Source organism: Herpailurus yagouaroundi, unplaced genomic scaffold (assembly GCF_014898765.1).
Source record: "Herpailurus yagouaroundi ecotype Mexico unplaced genomic scaffold, PumYag 203, whole genome shotgun sequence".
Classification (NCBI taxonomy): domain Eukaryota; kingdom Metazoa; phylum Chordata; class Mammalia; order Carnivora; family Felidae; genus Herpailurus; species Herpailurus yagouaroundi.
Window position 1 is genome coordinate 4,197,110 of NW_024412434.1, and position 16,202 is coordinate 4,213,311.

The 16,202-nt window shown below is 42.4% G+C and overlaps 1 protein-coding gene and 1 long non-coding RNA gene across 4 annotated transcripts in view; one reads left to right on the forward strand and one right to left on the reverse strand.

Annotated features, from left to right (window-relative positions):
* Positions 1 to 876: 876 nt before the first annotated feature.
* ITGB1 (integrin subunit beta 1) overlaps positions 877 to 16,202 on the forward strand; it is a 47,344-nt gene continuing 32,018 nt past the window's right edge. The window contains exon 1 of one of the 2 annotated variants that reach the window (XM_040451024.1): positions 877 to 1,010. The gene's annotated coding sequence lies outside the window, so the exon portion shown is untranslated. The remainder of the gene's footprint in view (positions 1,011 to 16,202) is intronic. The other variant, XM_040451025.1, reaches the window with a different exon arrangement.
* The window catches only part of LOC121014631 (uncharacterized), an 8,663-nt gene continuing 994 nt past the window's right edge, over positions 8,534 to 16,202 (reverse strand). The window contains exons 2-3 of one of the 2 annotated variants that reach the window (XR_005783319.1): positions 13,772 to 13,915; positions 8,534 to 9,791 (exon numbers count right to left, since the gene is read on the reverse strand). This is a non-coding gene — a long non-coding RNA (uncharacterized LOC121014631). The remainder of the gene's footprint in view (positions 9,792 to 13,771; positions 13,916 to 16,202) is intronic. The other variant, XR_005783317.1, reaches the window with a different exon arrangement.

The window sequence follows — 16,202 nt, forward strand, 5'->3', positions numbered from 1 at the left end:
CAGCCCTCCTCTCCACCTACTAAAAAAAAGTGAAGAGAAACAGACACTGTATTCTTATGGATGGAACTTTCCCTCCTTATTCCTGTTCCCCATAAACGGACCTCCAGATTAATCTAACAAAAGCAGATCCCCAACTTACCAGTTTTTTTTTTTCTAAAACCTTCCTAAAATCCATCTTTCTTGGCATTGAACTCCTTCCCGTCTTCACCTTCTCAAAGACCCAAGTCAAGCAAACTATCACTCCAGAAAACAGTATTGGTTTTAGTTAACTGCATTCCAAAAGTTAAACGTTTTTTGGCCCCACGAAGCCTTGTAGGGTGGGTAACTGTCTCGATTTGCCTGAGGCTGAAGGGGATGCCGGGACAATCCAGGGCAAAAGGGACCCTTGGGTGTGTCCTGGGGGAAGCAGAACCTAAGGCCGAAAAGGAGTCCAGCCGCAGGTTCCCTGCGGCCCATCCAGCCCTCCCTCATGGTAAGGTATTACGGCTTGCCGGGGCCGCGCAGAGCTTTGGTGCAACACCAACGCCTCCGTCCCTAGGCATAAAAGGAAACTGAGGCACAGCAAAGGCCCGGCCGAGTCCTCCGCCCCGCCCCGCCCCCCGCGGCTCCCCCAGGCCCGCTCCCGCCCCGCTCTGCCAGCTCCTTTGTCCTGGGCCGCGGTCTTCCTGCCGCCTCCACCGCCTCCGCCGCCGCCTCCTCGCCTCGGGCGCGGCTGACGCGGCGGGGTAGGAATGCGTTTCCGGAGGGAGAGGACGGAGGCAGCGGCTTGGAGGAGCAGGATCAGCCGCGCAGAGAAGGAGGTGCCGCGGGGGTCGTTTCCTGCCAGGGGGCGGCTCTGGGCCGCCGAGTCTCCTCCTCCCGCCCCCAGGAGGAGGAGGAGCCGCAGCCGCCGCCGCCCGCCGCGCCCGAGACCCGGGAGGCCGCGCCAGCCCTCGGGAGAGACCCTGCGGGAGCCGCGGAGCAGCAGGCCCGAGCAGACCGCGCCGGGGCCTGGACGCCGCCCGGAGAAGGTAGGCGCCTTGGGGGGCGGGGCGGGCGGCGGCCTCCGGGCTCCCGAGCGCGGCCGGACCTCGGGCGGTCCGCCGCGCGCCGGGCCCTGAGTGTGGGACGTTGGGGCCGAGTGGGCCGCGGAGGCCGGGGCGGGGGTGCGAGCGGAATCCTGCCCGGGGCCGGAGAGGAAGTCTGGGCCGGCGGCCGCGCTCCCGGCTCCTCCCGGGGCCCTTCCTCCCTTCCCCCGGCCCGGTGCCCCCAGGGCGCTGAGTCGACCCAGCGGCGCGGCGAGTGGGAGGGTCGTCGGCCTGGGCGCTGTCACGTCAGGGCTGGAGTCCGCGGAGGACCGGGGCCCGCGACCGGCCCCTCGGACACATGCCATTCGTAGCAACCCTTGTCTGATTCGTGGCCCGGACCCCGTTGAACGAACTGACCCCACGCGGTGCCCGGGTTTCCGTCCGCCGCCTTGGGCGCGTGCAGGTGAGACGGCGAATGGGGGCAGGCCTCCCAGCGACTCGACGCTTTAGGACTTTGAACAGTCCTTGACGTTTGGTTCCCCTTTGTCTGGATTTCAGCGTTCGGTTTAGTAATTCCCTTCCAACTTCAGAAGTTGGGCCGTGGCCTTCAGGGCCTGTGGCCCGGGATGAATTGCCGGGTGGGCCCAAACAAAGTTGGCATCGTGGAGCCGCTAGGAGAAGAAGGCGCAGTGTTGGCATATATTTTTTTCCACTTCGTGTTTATGAAGGCCGCACTTGAGTGTCGGCTCCCTCTGCAGTGAGAGTCCTGGGCCCGGGCTCCCTGCCGCTCCGCAAGTTTGAGTGCCCGACCTGCCCCTGGTGCCTGTCTTACTACGTGTCAGTTCCTTTGCTTCCTAACGAGTTGTAGTTTTAAGAATATCAATATTTTATGCCCAAGTAGTTTTTATTTCACCAAATTTGTGCTTTTGAGTCAAAACCTAGCACCAGTAAATTACCCTCTTAAAGCTTTTCCCATCTGTAAATGGGATACAAGAATACCTACACTATAATAAAAGTAACTATTATTATAATAACGACAGTGTCAGCCATGCTTACCTGTAAGCACTTTAAGTCTATTTTCTCATTTTATCCTGGAACCGATGCAGTGAGGTAGGTGCCATTTTCACCCCCATTTTACAAATGAAGAAACCGAGGCACAGGGAGCATAAGTAATTTGCCTGTGATCATCCAGCTAGCAAGTAGAGAACCCAAGGGGGTCTAGCTCCAGAGCCCATGTTTGAGCCACAGGTAACTTTCCATAACTACAATATAGTTGTGAAAATCAAATGTAGTATGGAAAACAATTTAGAGTAGATAATAAATACAACTCCTTTTCATCTCTTCTTGGTGTATTAAAAATATATATATATTTTTAAAATCTGGGGATGTAATTAATAACATAATTAGCAAGGTTTCTTTGGGTCACATTCCACATAGATACTCATGTGGGTAGAATTACTGGGTTGTTATTTTTTGTTGTTTTGATGGTACAAAAATAACAATGCAGAATGAATTTTGATTAGGTGTTTTTCTTAAACTACACACAGCCTTTAGGTTATATTAATAGACCGCTTTTAGAAATGATTAGGAAATTTTAGTTGCAGTTTACCTCTTGTGCATTTGTGGAGAGCTAGGCTCAGAGGGGGTAGGACCAACTTAAGCGTTCCACTACAGTGTTCATATTTTTAAATACTTTGAGTTCATTGATCAGTATTAAATGAGTGACGTAAGATAATGAAGTGGTACATAGAAAACAGAGGAAACAAGTCAGTATTTTGGGGACAGGTCTTTGAGGAAAAAGCCATTTACTTATCCTCTAGAATTTGGTGTAAAATGGAAGATGTTATTAGAATGCTGGTTAAGAAGACAGGGGATGTGGTTAATACTTCTGCAAATGGAAAGCAAATCAATTCCAAATTAAGGCATCTGTGTTGACTTCACAGATCTAAAATTTTAAGTTTTTGTAATGTTGACTCTTTTTAAAAAGAATGCTAAATTCTATATTATTATCATTTTGTAAGACTCTCAACATTCTGTACATGAACAAGTAGAGAATCAACAATACTGAAAAGTGCTAGATATAGTAATTTTAACAATCAGGTGCCTTTTTTCTTAATTTTCTGGTCAGTATAATTAAAATATGGCTCAAATTTCCATCACTAAATGGATATATAGTTCTCTATATTGTTACCCATAAATTCCTAATACCAGGAGCTTCTCTGGGGACATCTTGTCACTTTGTAATAGAATTAATCAGTTTAATGTGATAATTTTAATGGGATGCTTGCCACATAATAGCTTTATTGTTTGACTTCTTGCCAGATAAATTGTGGCTTACAACATTAGTGGGGGGGGGGGTAGGGTAGTGTAATTTTCTACCTCCAGAAAATATTTTCTCATTAATATTCTGTTAATGCACTGGTTTGCTCTTAACTATACTGCTAGAATGATAAGATGAAACATCTTCTACTTGGTGAAAGTTGCAGAACTTTTGAATTCGAGATTTTCAGTTTCTGAATGTGTAACAAGTTGAATTTATCTGAGGATTTATACAGGCCCTTGTTAAATTTTAGGTTTCCCCACTCTGTGTGGAAAGTTAGGATGTGTCAGGTTGTGGGTAGAATCCTACAAGATTCTATTGTGCAAATATGTAAATATCTCTTGTTGTATTAGCAGGTCTGTTCTAACTTTGGTTATATATTGTGGGATTTTGTCCTTTTTTGTTGTAGTGGGGTGGATGGATTGACAGGGATAGGAGTAAGGGAGAGTGCATTATTCTTCAGGATCGTGAATGGTAGCAGTATCTAGAGATGTAGAAAGCTGAAAAAATATTTCAGTATGTACTTGGGTTAAGGGAGGTACAGTGCATAAAGCCCGGAACATGAGCAGCCTTAGCGTATTTCAGTGGGTAGGTGAAAAAAATGTGGTATCTCTCCTCCAGGAGCCATGTGCAAAAGGAGCCAAATTATACTTTGTCAATTTCTTGTCTTTTTAAAGATGGATATTATAAGACTTACAGAATTGTTTTATTTATGAAATAATATTGAGTGGGTGTTTAGAAGTCAGCTACCTTTAAACTTTTTGGTTTGTGGCCTTTAGTAAGGTTAACCATATTTAGCAGTATGCTAAAGCATTTGTATATCATCTTGAAATATGTATGTGTGAGTAAAAAGAAAGGGCTTCAAATGCCTACTGCATACCTATATAAACACATACACACATGGATATATATATATATATCTTACTTATTGGACTAGTCTCATGTAGTCTCCAAAGTGCAGTTTCCTAGACTCCGGGGATGTGTAAAATAACTTACTGGAGCGTGGGAAGAACATATTAGATTTAATATTTTATATATATATATATTTTTTTTTATTTAAAGTTTAAAATTTTATCATGACTTACAATCTTAACTGCACTGCTGTAGAAGTACATGAGTTTTAATATATAAATAAATATGTACATATTTTAGGCATATGTTTGTTCAAAAATCTTTTCAGTAATAAAAGTGAGTGATGGAAAAGCTTTGGAGATCATTGGCATAGGGAATGATTTGGATGGGGTACAAGCGCTACTGTATTCAGGAGGGGGAATTGAGATTTGGTTTTCAAGGTAAGAGAGGTGAAAGAAACCCAAAGTGACACGGGTTTTTGGGTAGGTGGTGTCATTTGCCAAGATAGGCAGTATGATCACAAGGGGTGGTACAGGTTGACTGGAGGGAGAGGAAATGATGAATTATAATGCCGAGTATTTTTATAAGTGACTATGGGACGTTGGTAGAGATGTCTAAGAGTGTAGTTGAACACACAGATTGGGAGCTCAAAATAAGAAGTCTGGCTGGGGGCTTCAGATTCTGGAATTCTTAGTCTACAAGGGCTAGTTGAAGCGATGGCCTGCAGATGAGACTACCAAAGGAGAGTGTGTAGAGTGAAAAGGGGCTGGACAGAAAGCCTGGGAACACTTACAAACTGTCCAGGGCTGGGTGGAGGAAAAGGAATCCAGGAAAGCATTTCCTGTCCTGTTTCTTCTCTTAATTCCTAATTCTTTTTGTGTGACAGTTTAGTGAGTGACTTGAGAATTCACAAGTTTTTCCTGTGGTTGACATTTTTGAGGTAAAGATAAAATGACTTAGTAGTCATTTTAGACTCATATTGGAAGAGCAGTTTGATGTAATAAAGGCTTTGTAATTGAGAGGTGGGAAACTTGGGTTTCGGTACAAGCTCTGCCACTGAATCCCTCTGTGACCGTTGTTGGAATACTTCACCTTCACCTTCCAGGGCTTTGGTTTCTACAGCTGCACCATACAGAAGTGGTCAGTATGTTTCCATCATTCTGTCATTCTGTGAGTCACCCAGGCAGTGTGGAGGGCAGCTCTCCTCCCGTGAGCAGCCATTTTCTTGTATCATAACCAGAGAGGACAGGTACTGTGCCAAATTATTGCTTTAAGAAAACCTGCCAGGGGCGCCTGGGTGGCGCAGTCGGTTAAGCGTCCGACTTCAGCCAGGTCACGATCTTGCGGTCCGTGAGTTCGAGCCCCGCGTCGGGCTCTGGGCTGATGGCTCGGAGCCTGGAGCCTGTTTCCGATTCTGTGTCTCCCTCTCTCTCTGCCCCTCCCCCGTTCATGCTCTGTCTCTCTCTGTCCCAAAAATAAATAAACGTTGAAAAAAAAAAAAAAAAGAAAAAGAAAACCTGCCAGTGTTGACCAGCCAAATCTATGACTGTTAGTTCTTTGTGGGATGTAACTCTGTAGTATGTTACATTTTAATCTATCTGTGTGTGGAGAGCCAGTTACCTGGAAAATGCTGTGCTGAGTGGAGGTGGAACAAGCAGTTGACGTGGACTTTGCTGTTGAGTGTATTGTCTAGTTAGGACAAGTCGTGTTTATTCTAGGGAAACATAACAAATACCAAAGAATACTTTACTCATTGTACTGTACCAGATAATTTTCTGTAATAGATTTTGGGAAAAGATCAGCATTGGCTTAAGTGGTTTTGGAAGGCTTTATAAAGGAGCTTGGAATGGTATGAGCACAGAAATGGGTGACAGATGGGTGACATATTCCAAGGACACTGCAGGTATAAGGCAGAATTCAGTTTAATTTAGCAAAGTGTGTGTGTGTGTGTGTGTGTGTGTGTGTGTGTGTGTGTGTATCTGTTGAAGGCCTGGATTTTGTCCTCCAACTTTTGTCTGGTGTGGTTCACAGACGTGAGTATAGTTATAATAGACGTTTGAATTAAAACAACATGATATTGAGCATCACTGAAGGTTTGTTATTTGCTGTGCTAGAAACTTAAATAAAGAATCAGAAAAGGAGTAGTTCTGCTTATTGTGGTGTGAAGAGATGAAGAGTCAATGAAGGCCAAAAAAAAAAAATTAGCATTTTATTTTGTTGTAGGGAATATAGTTTCAGTGGATGAGGAAAGTATTTACATGAAAAACTTGCTGGGAATGTACCATTTGAAGTAGAGAAGTCACATTTGAGTGTATAAATGTTTATTGAATGTGAGTAACTTAAGCTTTTGTACTCTTTGTGAAATTCAGAATAATAATTAGCTCTCCAATATCTTACAGTTAATGTACGATTTTTCTTTTTTTTAGAGAGAGAAAGAGTGAGCATAAGCGGGAGAGGGGCAGAGAGAGAGAGAGAGAGAGGCAGGGAGGGAGGGAATCTTTTTTTTTTTCTTATTTTTTTTTATTAAAAATTTTTTTTTCAACGTTTATTTTTATTTTTGGGATAGAGAGAGACAGAGCATGAACGGGGGAGGGGCAGAGATAGAGGGAGACACAGAATCGGAAACAGGCTCCAGGCTCTGAGCCATCAGCCCAGAGCCCACGCGGGGCTCGAACCCACGCGGGGCTCGAACCCACGGACCGCGAGATCGTGACCTGGCTGAAGTCGGACGCCCAACCGACTGCGCCACCCAGGCGCCCCAGGGAGGGAGGGAATCTTAAGCAGGCTCCATGCCCAGCGTGGAGCCCAGCGCATGGCTTGATCTCATGACCATGAGATTGTGACCTGAGCTGAAATCTGGAGTCGGTCAGGTAGGTCAGGTAACCGGCTGAGCCACCCAGGCACCACTGTATGACTTCTTTCATATTATGATTTCAGTGCTTCCTAAAAGGGGTCATGGTAGGTCATATTTGATTGTTGGAGAAGGAGGTTGTAGTTTGAAAAAGTGCATTCAGCATTATATTAGGAAAAACAACAACAAAAAACACAATAGGAATGGATTTGTACTTGCTAAAGAAGCATGGATTTAAAAAGATTGAAAACTGTTTATTAAGTAGTCACTCAGGTTCTTATGTTTAGATGCCTATGACTAGTGAATGTGTTGGAGAGCAAGAAGAAAATTCAGAAATTAAGTAAAATGTAATCTACAGATAATCGTAACGATGTGTGTTGCTAAGAGCTTTTACATTGATCATTGTATTTAGATATTATTCCCACCTAGTGCTGAGTACAATGGGAAATTGATTCCTCCCTTTGTATAGTTTGTTTTAAAACGTGTTATATATTTAAAATATATGTAGTGCTGTTCTTGTTCCACTCCACTACAGGGCAGAGATGAGCTGTGGCAAAAGATATGGTCAAAATTTATTAGAGTTTTGATCAAGAAAGAGTTTTAGAGTGATCTACCTAAAAGTAGGTAAAATTACACAATTTGGGAACATAATTGACAATTCCCCTTAATGAAAATAATGTGAAACAACTGTTACTTTCAGTGTTTATTGATGCTATTATAACAGGATGGTTAACATTTCACTTTTCGCTAGCTGCGTTCACAATTATCTTTGTAAACTTGCCCCATAGGTAAATTCTCAAACAAAACTCTTACTAACTTACTCCTTTCTCCTCCCAGGGAAGGGCCAAATCTATAGCCACAGGGAGTGTAGAGAAGGAACAGCTTACTAGGCTGGTTTGAAAAATATCTTTTTTTTTTTTTTAACGTTTTATTTATTTTTGAGACAGGGAGAGACAGAGCATGAACAGGGGAGGGTCAGAGAGAGGGAGACACAGAATCCGAAACAGGCTCCAGGCTCTGAGCTGTCAGCACAGAGCCTGACGCGGGGCTTGAACTCACAGACCGTGAGATCATGACCTGAGCCGAAGTCGGCTGCTTAACCGACTGAGCCACCCAGGCGCCCCAGGTTTGAAAAATATCAATTGCTAGGTAATGTTTTCTCTTTTGAGTGCAAGGAGGATCTTGGAACAATTCATTTCAGGCAACTTTCCATGCTCATTTTGGATCAGCCTTTAATAATACGGCTTAACAGTTTTGTTAAAGTCTTTAGTTTCCTGCTTGTGTTTAAGTTTGTCCTTCAGTCTTCGAGTTTATTACATGCCCCCTCAGCAGTTTTTTTTAGTTTAATGCTTGATTGTTTTTTGTTTGCTTGTTTTGTCCTTACCAGGCTAACAGTTTATTATAAAAGGATATAACTCATAAACAGCCTGGTGGAAGAGATGCGTAGGGCAGGGAAAAGGGAAGGGGCAGGGAGCTTCTTCCATGCCCTCTCCCTAAATCTCCACAGTTTACCAACCCGAAAGCTCTGAATTCTTTTTTTTTTTTTTTTTTTCTTCATTCTCACATAGGCTCTCCTTTTGGAAGGGTGGTGGTAGTCTACCAGTTACCTGTTTCCTAGATCACTATTGGCTCTATCATAATGTGTCTGATTGGCTTGAATTATTTTGACTTCGGTGTGGTTTTTCTCGTCCATGCTTTGCCTGCCATGTTGATTCTGTTGCTCATATTTAAGAGTTCTATAGGGATTTCAACTTAAATTTCCTCCCTGAGTTCTCTATGCTTTTCCTCTAGTTTTGTTCTTAACTGTTTTTGACTGATTGTTAGAAGACCTATTTGAGATTTTCTAAGTCTCTTCAAGAACATAATGAATTCATCTAGATTTTCTCCTGGAAGATTCTTCACTTCCTTTAACTTTTCTTCTGTAGAAGTTTTTCCTGAATAAGTTCCATGCCCTTACCTGCCCGGCCCCCCCCCCCGGCCAGCTGATTTATTTTTGAGGCTCTTTATGTGCCAACATGCAGTATATCCATTCTTTATCTTTCCTGTGCACTTGTGGACTGGGTTGTAGGTGATGGTGATCCATCTTCCATATTCATGTTGCCTTGGAGAAGGTGGGTAGAGTACTTACTAGTGATGAATTTTGCTTCAGTCTATTCAGTTATTGTCATTTTCTTAAAGCATCTAGTCCCGTCATGAGCCGTTCTCAGGTTTCAAATCATTTTGTGAGCGTGTAGCTTTGGAGCAGACTAACCTTTGTTGTTGGAGCTCATTATCTTCAGGTTGATGCCACCTTTGGGTAAGAAGGGGTCAGTGCTCATAAAAAGCACTCTTTTATTCTGGGCGGGAGTAGTGAATTATAGAAAGGTTTCTAGTTGAGACTACTGTTCTATTTCTCCGCATTAGGCAGAAAAAGACTTCTAGTGAGGTATTAGTTGCATCTTCACATTGGAGTTTTTAGCCTTTTCTCTTTCCTATTTTCTCTCTCTTTCTTTTTTTCTTTTTTATCCTTTCTGCTAAGTTTTTGTTGATCATTAATTTTGGCTTATTGTTTGGGTCATAAACACTTTCATAGTCACCAGCACATACATCTTCCTGCCAGACAAAGGGAAGTAAAATGTTGACTTTCAATGTTCTTCTTGTAGGGGAAAGATGCTCTTGCCTCGGAGGGATGCATCCTCCCTCTCACCCTGAAATTTGATGGAATAGAGATCAGTAGCATTTCTGAGCACCTTCCATGTGGACTTCCCCATCTGTCTGCTCTCTGTGGGGAGAAGTGGGAAGAGCTGTATGTGAATTCTCTGAGGCTTGCAGTTTGGCTCTGTGTTGTTTTTATGGTCTACATTGATATTTAATACTATTCTTTTAGAATATTTTAGATTTTAGAAAAATCTAGATTTAGATTTTAGAAAAATATTTATTTTTTCCCTTTTAAAAAGCAGATACAGAAAATAATGATGGTGGGAGAGACTTGATGAATACAACTTTCTTATGTTTTTAGGAGAGATTTATGATATACCGTAATGTAGGTATCCTCATCTTTTCTACCATTAAGGGGAAAAGATTTTAAAATGTTATGGCATAGGGGCGCCTAGGTGACTTAGTTGGTTGAGCATCCTACTCTTGATTTTGGCTCAGGTCATAATCTCACCGATCTCATGGTTTGTGGGACCGATCCCTGTGTCGAGGCCCATGTTGGGTTCTGTGCTGACAGCAGAGCCTGCTTGGGACTCACCCTCTGCCTCTCCCTGGCTCACATGTGTGCTTTCTCTCTTTCAATACATAAACATTTCAAAACATAAATACAAATACAAAACATAAAAAAGTTAGGACATAAAAAAGGAAGTAAATTCTATTGTCTGAAAGAGCATTTGAAAAATGAAAACCCTTAACTTTTTAAGTTTTATTTATTTATTTTGAGAGAGTGCATATGTAGGGGAGGGGCAGAGAGAGAGAGAGAGAGGGAGAGAATCCCAGCAGACTGTGCATTCAGTGTGGAGCTTGAAGTGAGGCTCGAACTCCCCAGCTGTGAGATTAACCAACTGAGCCACCCAAGCACCCCACTCTTAACTTTTCTTATTAGAAACCTACTTATATTGAAAGCTTGAGCTTTTGAATCAGACCTAGGTTCATATTCCAGCTGTGTCTAGCTTTATCTGTTGTAGTAGATATGTAATAAATACTTGCTGACTTGAATTTAATTGGTTGTATTGAATAAAAATGTACCCTTTGCAAATATTTTATAGGAAGAAATCTTTTGTGGATGACTTCTTTTTGTACTAGTTGGCTTTGGGCACCTTATTTTAAAACTTGAAATAACTGTAACTCACCGTATTTTTAAAAGTAATTTTTCTGTAAAATGTAACTGTTTAATTTCTATAAATTTAGTACATAAAAAGTTACTGAAGATGTTATATGTAAATATAAATGCCAAATGAGTTATTTGTGACAATATTAAAAACATTAAGTATATATTTAGAAGTTTGAATAGAACATAAAATTACACTTAATTTGGTGGATAAAGGTGAGTTTAGAGTGGAGATTAAAATAATTATGTGCAGTTTTTGACAATGTATGCAGTTCAGGCTATTAACCACGAAAATGTTATTGTTTGGGGGAGATGTTTAAGATGATTTATTGTTTAAGGAATGAATTATGACCCCTTAGATAAACTTGAATATGGTAAAAAAAAATAATACTAGGGTAAAATGTCTCCACAGAAGTAAGATGCAAAACCTGTGGGTACACTCATGAAATTTGACAATTAAAATAACTTGTTAGCCTCCATTCAGTTTGAAGCACTGAGAAATAAACTCACAGAACATTATAAATCCTTTCCATTTCTATGCTTTGAGTCAGTTCTCACACTGGACAGATATTCTTTTTTTTTTTTTTTTTCAATAATGACTTGAGTAGGCCTTCAAAAACTTAGTTTCATGAAGCACAAATCCAATCTAACAGCTTGTGATTCAGACAGTCTGATCTCCATTATACCTGTGTGACTCTGGAGAAGTTATTTAACCTCTCTGTGGTTTGGTTTCCTCATCTGTAAAGCAAAGGTAATATCATTGCCAACCACAGAGTCACTTGGGACAGATAGCTGTTACTATTTTTTATCATTATTATTATTATAATCATTTGAAGGTGAATTAAAAATGAGGTAACTTTGCTACAAATTACCCTAAATCATCAAAACTCAGTGTATTGTGTTATTCTTGTCTGTGCCTGCTGTATACCTACTCTGGCCCTGTAAATGAACAAATAGATCTTCCTTTTGTGGAACTACAAACAGGACTACAAACAGTCCATGAATGAAATCCCACTGGTGTAGAGCATTCAGATTCATGTTTCTACTGGTAAGATGTCTTTTCAGGGAAGTTTCCTTCTTTCAGCCTCTCCTAGGTTTGCTTCTCCTTGACAGAAGCCTCAAGTCTTCTATTTGTATTAGGTATGTTCTCTCCTACCCTGATCTTGTGTAAGGTAATCTGTGATATTGATGTTCATAAATAACCTGTATTTTGCCTAATGTAATATAAAAATTGAGATTTTGCTGCTTTTATTATTTTACATATAAATTGTTAGGCATCCAAGTGTTTAGAACATGTATTTAGTAGAATAATCCTTAGATGTGGAACCTAAAATAAGTCATCTATTTATATTTAATTAATATGATAATTAGTATCTAATATTAAAGCTTCTGATTAAACCTTATTGTTAAACAGCACAGAAAGGTTTTGATAAGTCTCTGGATATAAGAATGAACATTTATCTGTTCTTGGCAGTAGTGTTATTTCTAACTCTTATCCTTTCTTCCAAATCTTGTTTCCCCCCTAATGTGGATCAGTCAAAATTTTTCTGGTTATAATTATGAATGAAAAAAAACAAAATCTTCAAACATAGTTCAGAAATTTGGAGCTAGGCATTCTGTCCATTCTCTTAACTCTGTGCTAGCCTGTTTGTTAGTGAAGTGCTGGGCATAACACACTCCTTGCCCTCCTTAAGCTTAACTGGTTTGGGTTTTGTTTTTGGTTTTTGGGTACCTCAATATTTTCAGTTACCTTTACCTTTAGTTTCTTTACTAAATATGAAGATACTGCACTTCATACAAAGAACGCCAAGCACTGACTTCCAGGAGATGGGTATTTATAAGACAGGTTAGCTTCACACAGCTAGTAGATGGATAAGAGCTACATGTGTCTTAAATACTAAATTACAGTGTTTTTTTTTTTTAATTAATTTATTTATTTATTTTGAGAGAGAGTGCACGTGTGTGCCATTTGGGGAGGGAGGGAGAGGGGGAGAAAGGGAATTCCAAGCAGGCTGTGTGCTGTCAGTGCAGAGCCCTATTCGGGGCTCGATCGCACAAACCTCAAGATCATGACCTGAGCCAAGCTCAAGACTCTGATGCTTAACTCACTGAGCCACGTAGGCACCCCTTCAATACTAAATTTTTAAAACAGATTGTTTATATTTGATTTAGTACATGCATGTGTGTCTGACTTAAAAACCCTCCACAGTTCTTGCCATCATCAGGGTCTTCAAGAGTTCATGCAGATAAAACTCACACTCTTTTCTAGCTGTTCTCTTGAGTCTTTCGACTCCAGTGGCCTTTGAGCACTGAATTAGAGACCCCTTCTGTCCTCACCTCCTCCTGGCCTCTTCTCTGATTGCAGCCAGTGCTGCTGGGAACAGTTCGTTTTACGACTCACTTTTGGTTGACTGCAGCATGCCTCAGGTTCCTCTTGGGACCTCCCTTGTCTGTCTGTGGGGTGAGAAGCTGGTGTAGCCTTCTGGGCAGATGCACTGTAGTTCTTGGAAGTGTGGGGGAATTAATACTCCTTGGGGCAAACTTTTACCTGTGGGGACTAGAATTAATTAATGTACTTCTCCACATTGACCCTCTTCTGGACACAGTTTCTGTATGCTTCTCAAAACTTCTCAGCCAGATCAAGCCCCCAGGCACCCCCATGGTAAATAAGTCTCCTGAATTGGCTGTCTCCGTTCACTCTTTTTAGTATCTGTGTCTTTCCCTGGGGTCACCTCGGTAATAATAATCGCCTGCACTCCTGTTTTTGTCTCGACCTCTACTTTCAGAAGGAACTCTGGCCAAAACAATTGCCCGAAGCTGTAGCATCACTTACACCTTTTTACCTAAGACTGCCTGTCTCCGAAACGAGAAACCTGTCCTTATTTTCCAGCTCTCTTCCCTCCCCTGTTTACATGAGCCCCTTTTCTCTCACCTACCTGTTGTGCTCTTTGTTGCTAACTCTTTGTCAGCAACGCCTAGGCCTCCTCAGTGCCTGCACTTGTTCTGTAAACCAATGGATTAATGCAGTGATTTCGAAGTGAAGTCTGAGAACCCACGGGAAGTAGTCTCAGTGATTTGAGCTGTAAGAATTTGTAAAACAGTGTTGTGCTTTTGTGCTAATAATTGTAACAGTATGCAACCAACATCTGGATTATCTGGTTGACTACCTTGTAACAGAGGAATTATTATTTTAGTGCCTAGTTTGTATTTGCATATGTAAATTTTGGTTCATAATGTGTGAGAGCCAGGACTACGAAGCATTTTATATCTAGCTTTAAGTTGGCTGTATATACTTAAATGAATTGAAAATTGGTATCACTAGGGTGTCTACAGTAACTATTTTCTATTTAGAGAGGATCTGCACATTAATTCTGAGAACTCTTCTGGGCTTCTGAGTAATGTCAGAGAAAAATGTCATACAATTTAATATAGTTCTGCAAAACTTTCTGAGCATTGACTTTGTGCCAGGTGCTTCTAGGTACTAAAGCTGAATAAGACACACCAAGCCTCTGTCTTCTTGGAGCCCGGAGCCCATCAGGAAAGATGGGTGTGAGCAGGTAGTTTCGAGTGTTGCAGATGGGCCTTTGTAAGCCCTCAGCTCTGTGATGCTGCTATATGCATTCCTAGTGTCCTCCAGCCTTCAGCCCCACCTACTCCTGCCCTGCCCCTCCTGCAGAAGGGACCTAGGCTGCCCTGCTCTGCACTGACTGAAAGAAGCCCCTCTCCTTGGGCTCCTACACTCACCCACACTCTGGATGCTCGCCCTCTCCACACCATCAGTTACCCTCTCCTGTGTCTTCACCTCTCCAGCTCGCCTCTTTTCTGGAGTGTTCTTTCCTTCACAGTCTCCTCTGTTTCCTAGTTTCGGTTGTGCCTCTATGCCATCCACTGTTGGGTAATCATCTCTGACCCTGACCTACCTCCTGAGATGAGGATCTGTGTCTTAACTTCCCCGTAGGTGTCGTCCTCCCTTGCTTCCCCTCAGGCTTCTCACCTTTCGCAGATCTGTAGCTAAGACATTTTTGCTCCTCTAACTTCATTCTCCTTCTGCCTTCTTTTTCAAAAATGGTGATTCTTTTCTTTCTCCCACTTCCTTTTCTAAGCAACTGTCAGGCCCCACTGGGCTACGTCCTGATCGCACGTTTGTCTTCTTGTTCATCACTACCGTGTGAGTTCATTTAGGCCCAACCTCAGCAGTGAGAGCGGTGCCCGTTTGTAGCTCTTCTTGACCCTCCTCCCCTCCCTCGCTGATTTTCTGCCATGAGTGTGTTTTGTGTGTGTGTGTGTGTGTGTGTGAGTGTATGTGTGTGGCATGTGCTGCTCCATCCTGTGGTGTCTCCCTGCTGTGTATCGGGTAGTATCTCAACTGGGCATGGCTGGCTGGCTGCAACCTAACTCCTCCTGCCTTGCTGTCCTCAGTTTCTTTTTCCCATCTCATAACTTAAGTTTCAGAAATGCATAAGTATGTTAAGATTCTTTTTGGCCTTTATGATTTTTTAAGATTTTAACATAATTTGTACTTTCGAAAATTACAGGGATAAAAATATTCCTTCCCACAGACTAGATTTAGCTTACAAATAACATATAGATACATGTTTTCTAGTCTTTCTTCTGTAAAGCTAGAGCGAGACAATCCCAGTTGGGTGGTGAGGGTTGGGGAGTCACCCAAACATGTATGTTTAGAAATAAGATTGGAAAGAAGTTATCTAATTCTTCTCGGGACTCCATGACTTTGCACGTACTAACCTCTTGCCTCGAACACTTCTCTCCATTTGCCTGCCTGGTTCCCATATGTCTGCATTTCTAGTGTTGCCAAACTCATGAAGCCACTGAACGTGGCTAGGCAGATTTTGGTGTCCTCAGTGCACTTTGTCCTTATTTTCATTACAGAAACCATCATATCATATTGTAATCATTTGTATTTTTGTCTTGGAATGGAAAATTCCTGAGATAGCAAATTTTGTATCTCCATATATGGCCCAAAACCGGACATAGTTGGCAGAGGAGGAACTTCCAGAGCAGTGGGGGAGAAACCAGTGTTATGCCCAGAATTCGTGATCCCCAAAGACCACTAGGGAGCCGAGTCCGATGCAAAAGCAAAGAGCCTTTATTCGAGCTAGCTCCAGCTCAATCCCCTACCTGCACCGATGCAGCGGTGAGATACCAGGGAAAGAGAGCGAGTTTCAAAAGGACAAAGGTTTTATTGGGGCCTGGGGGCAGTTGGTGAGGTAATGGCTATGGCCTCAGCCGATTGGCTGGGGAAGGGTCCTGGGGAAGGGTCGAGTCCTGTTAGGCAGGTGAGGGGGGGGTTACTCAAGGGGAGGAGGTGTGGTCAAGGTGAAGGACACAGAACAAGATGGAGTCAGC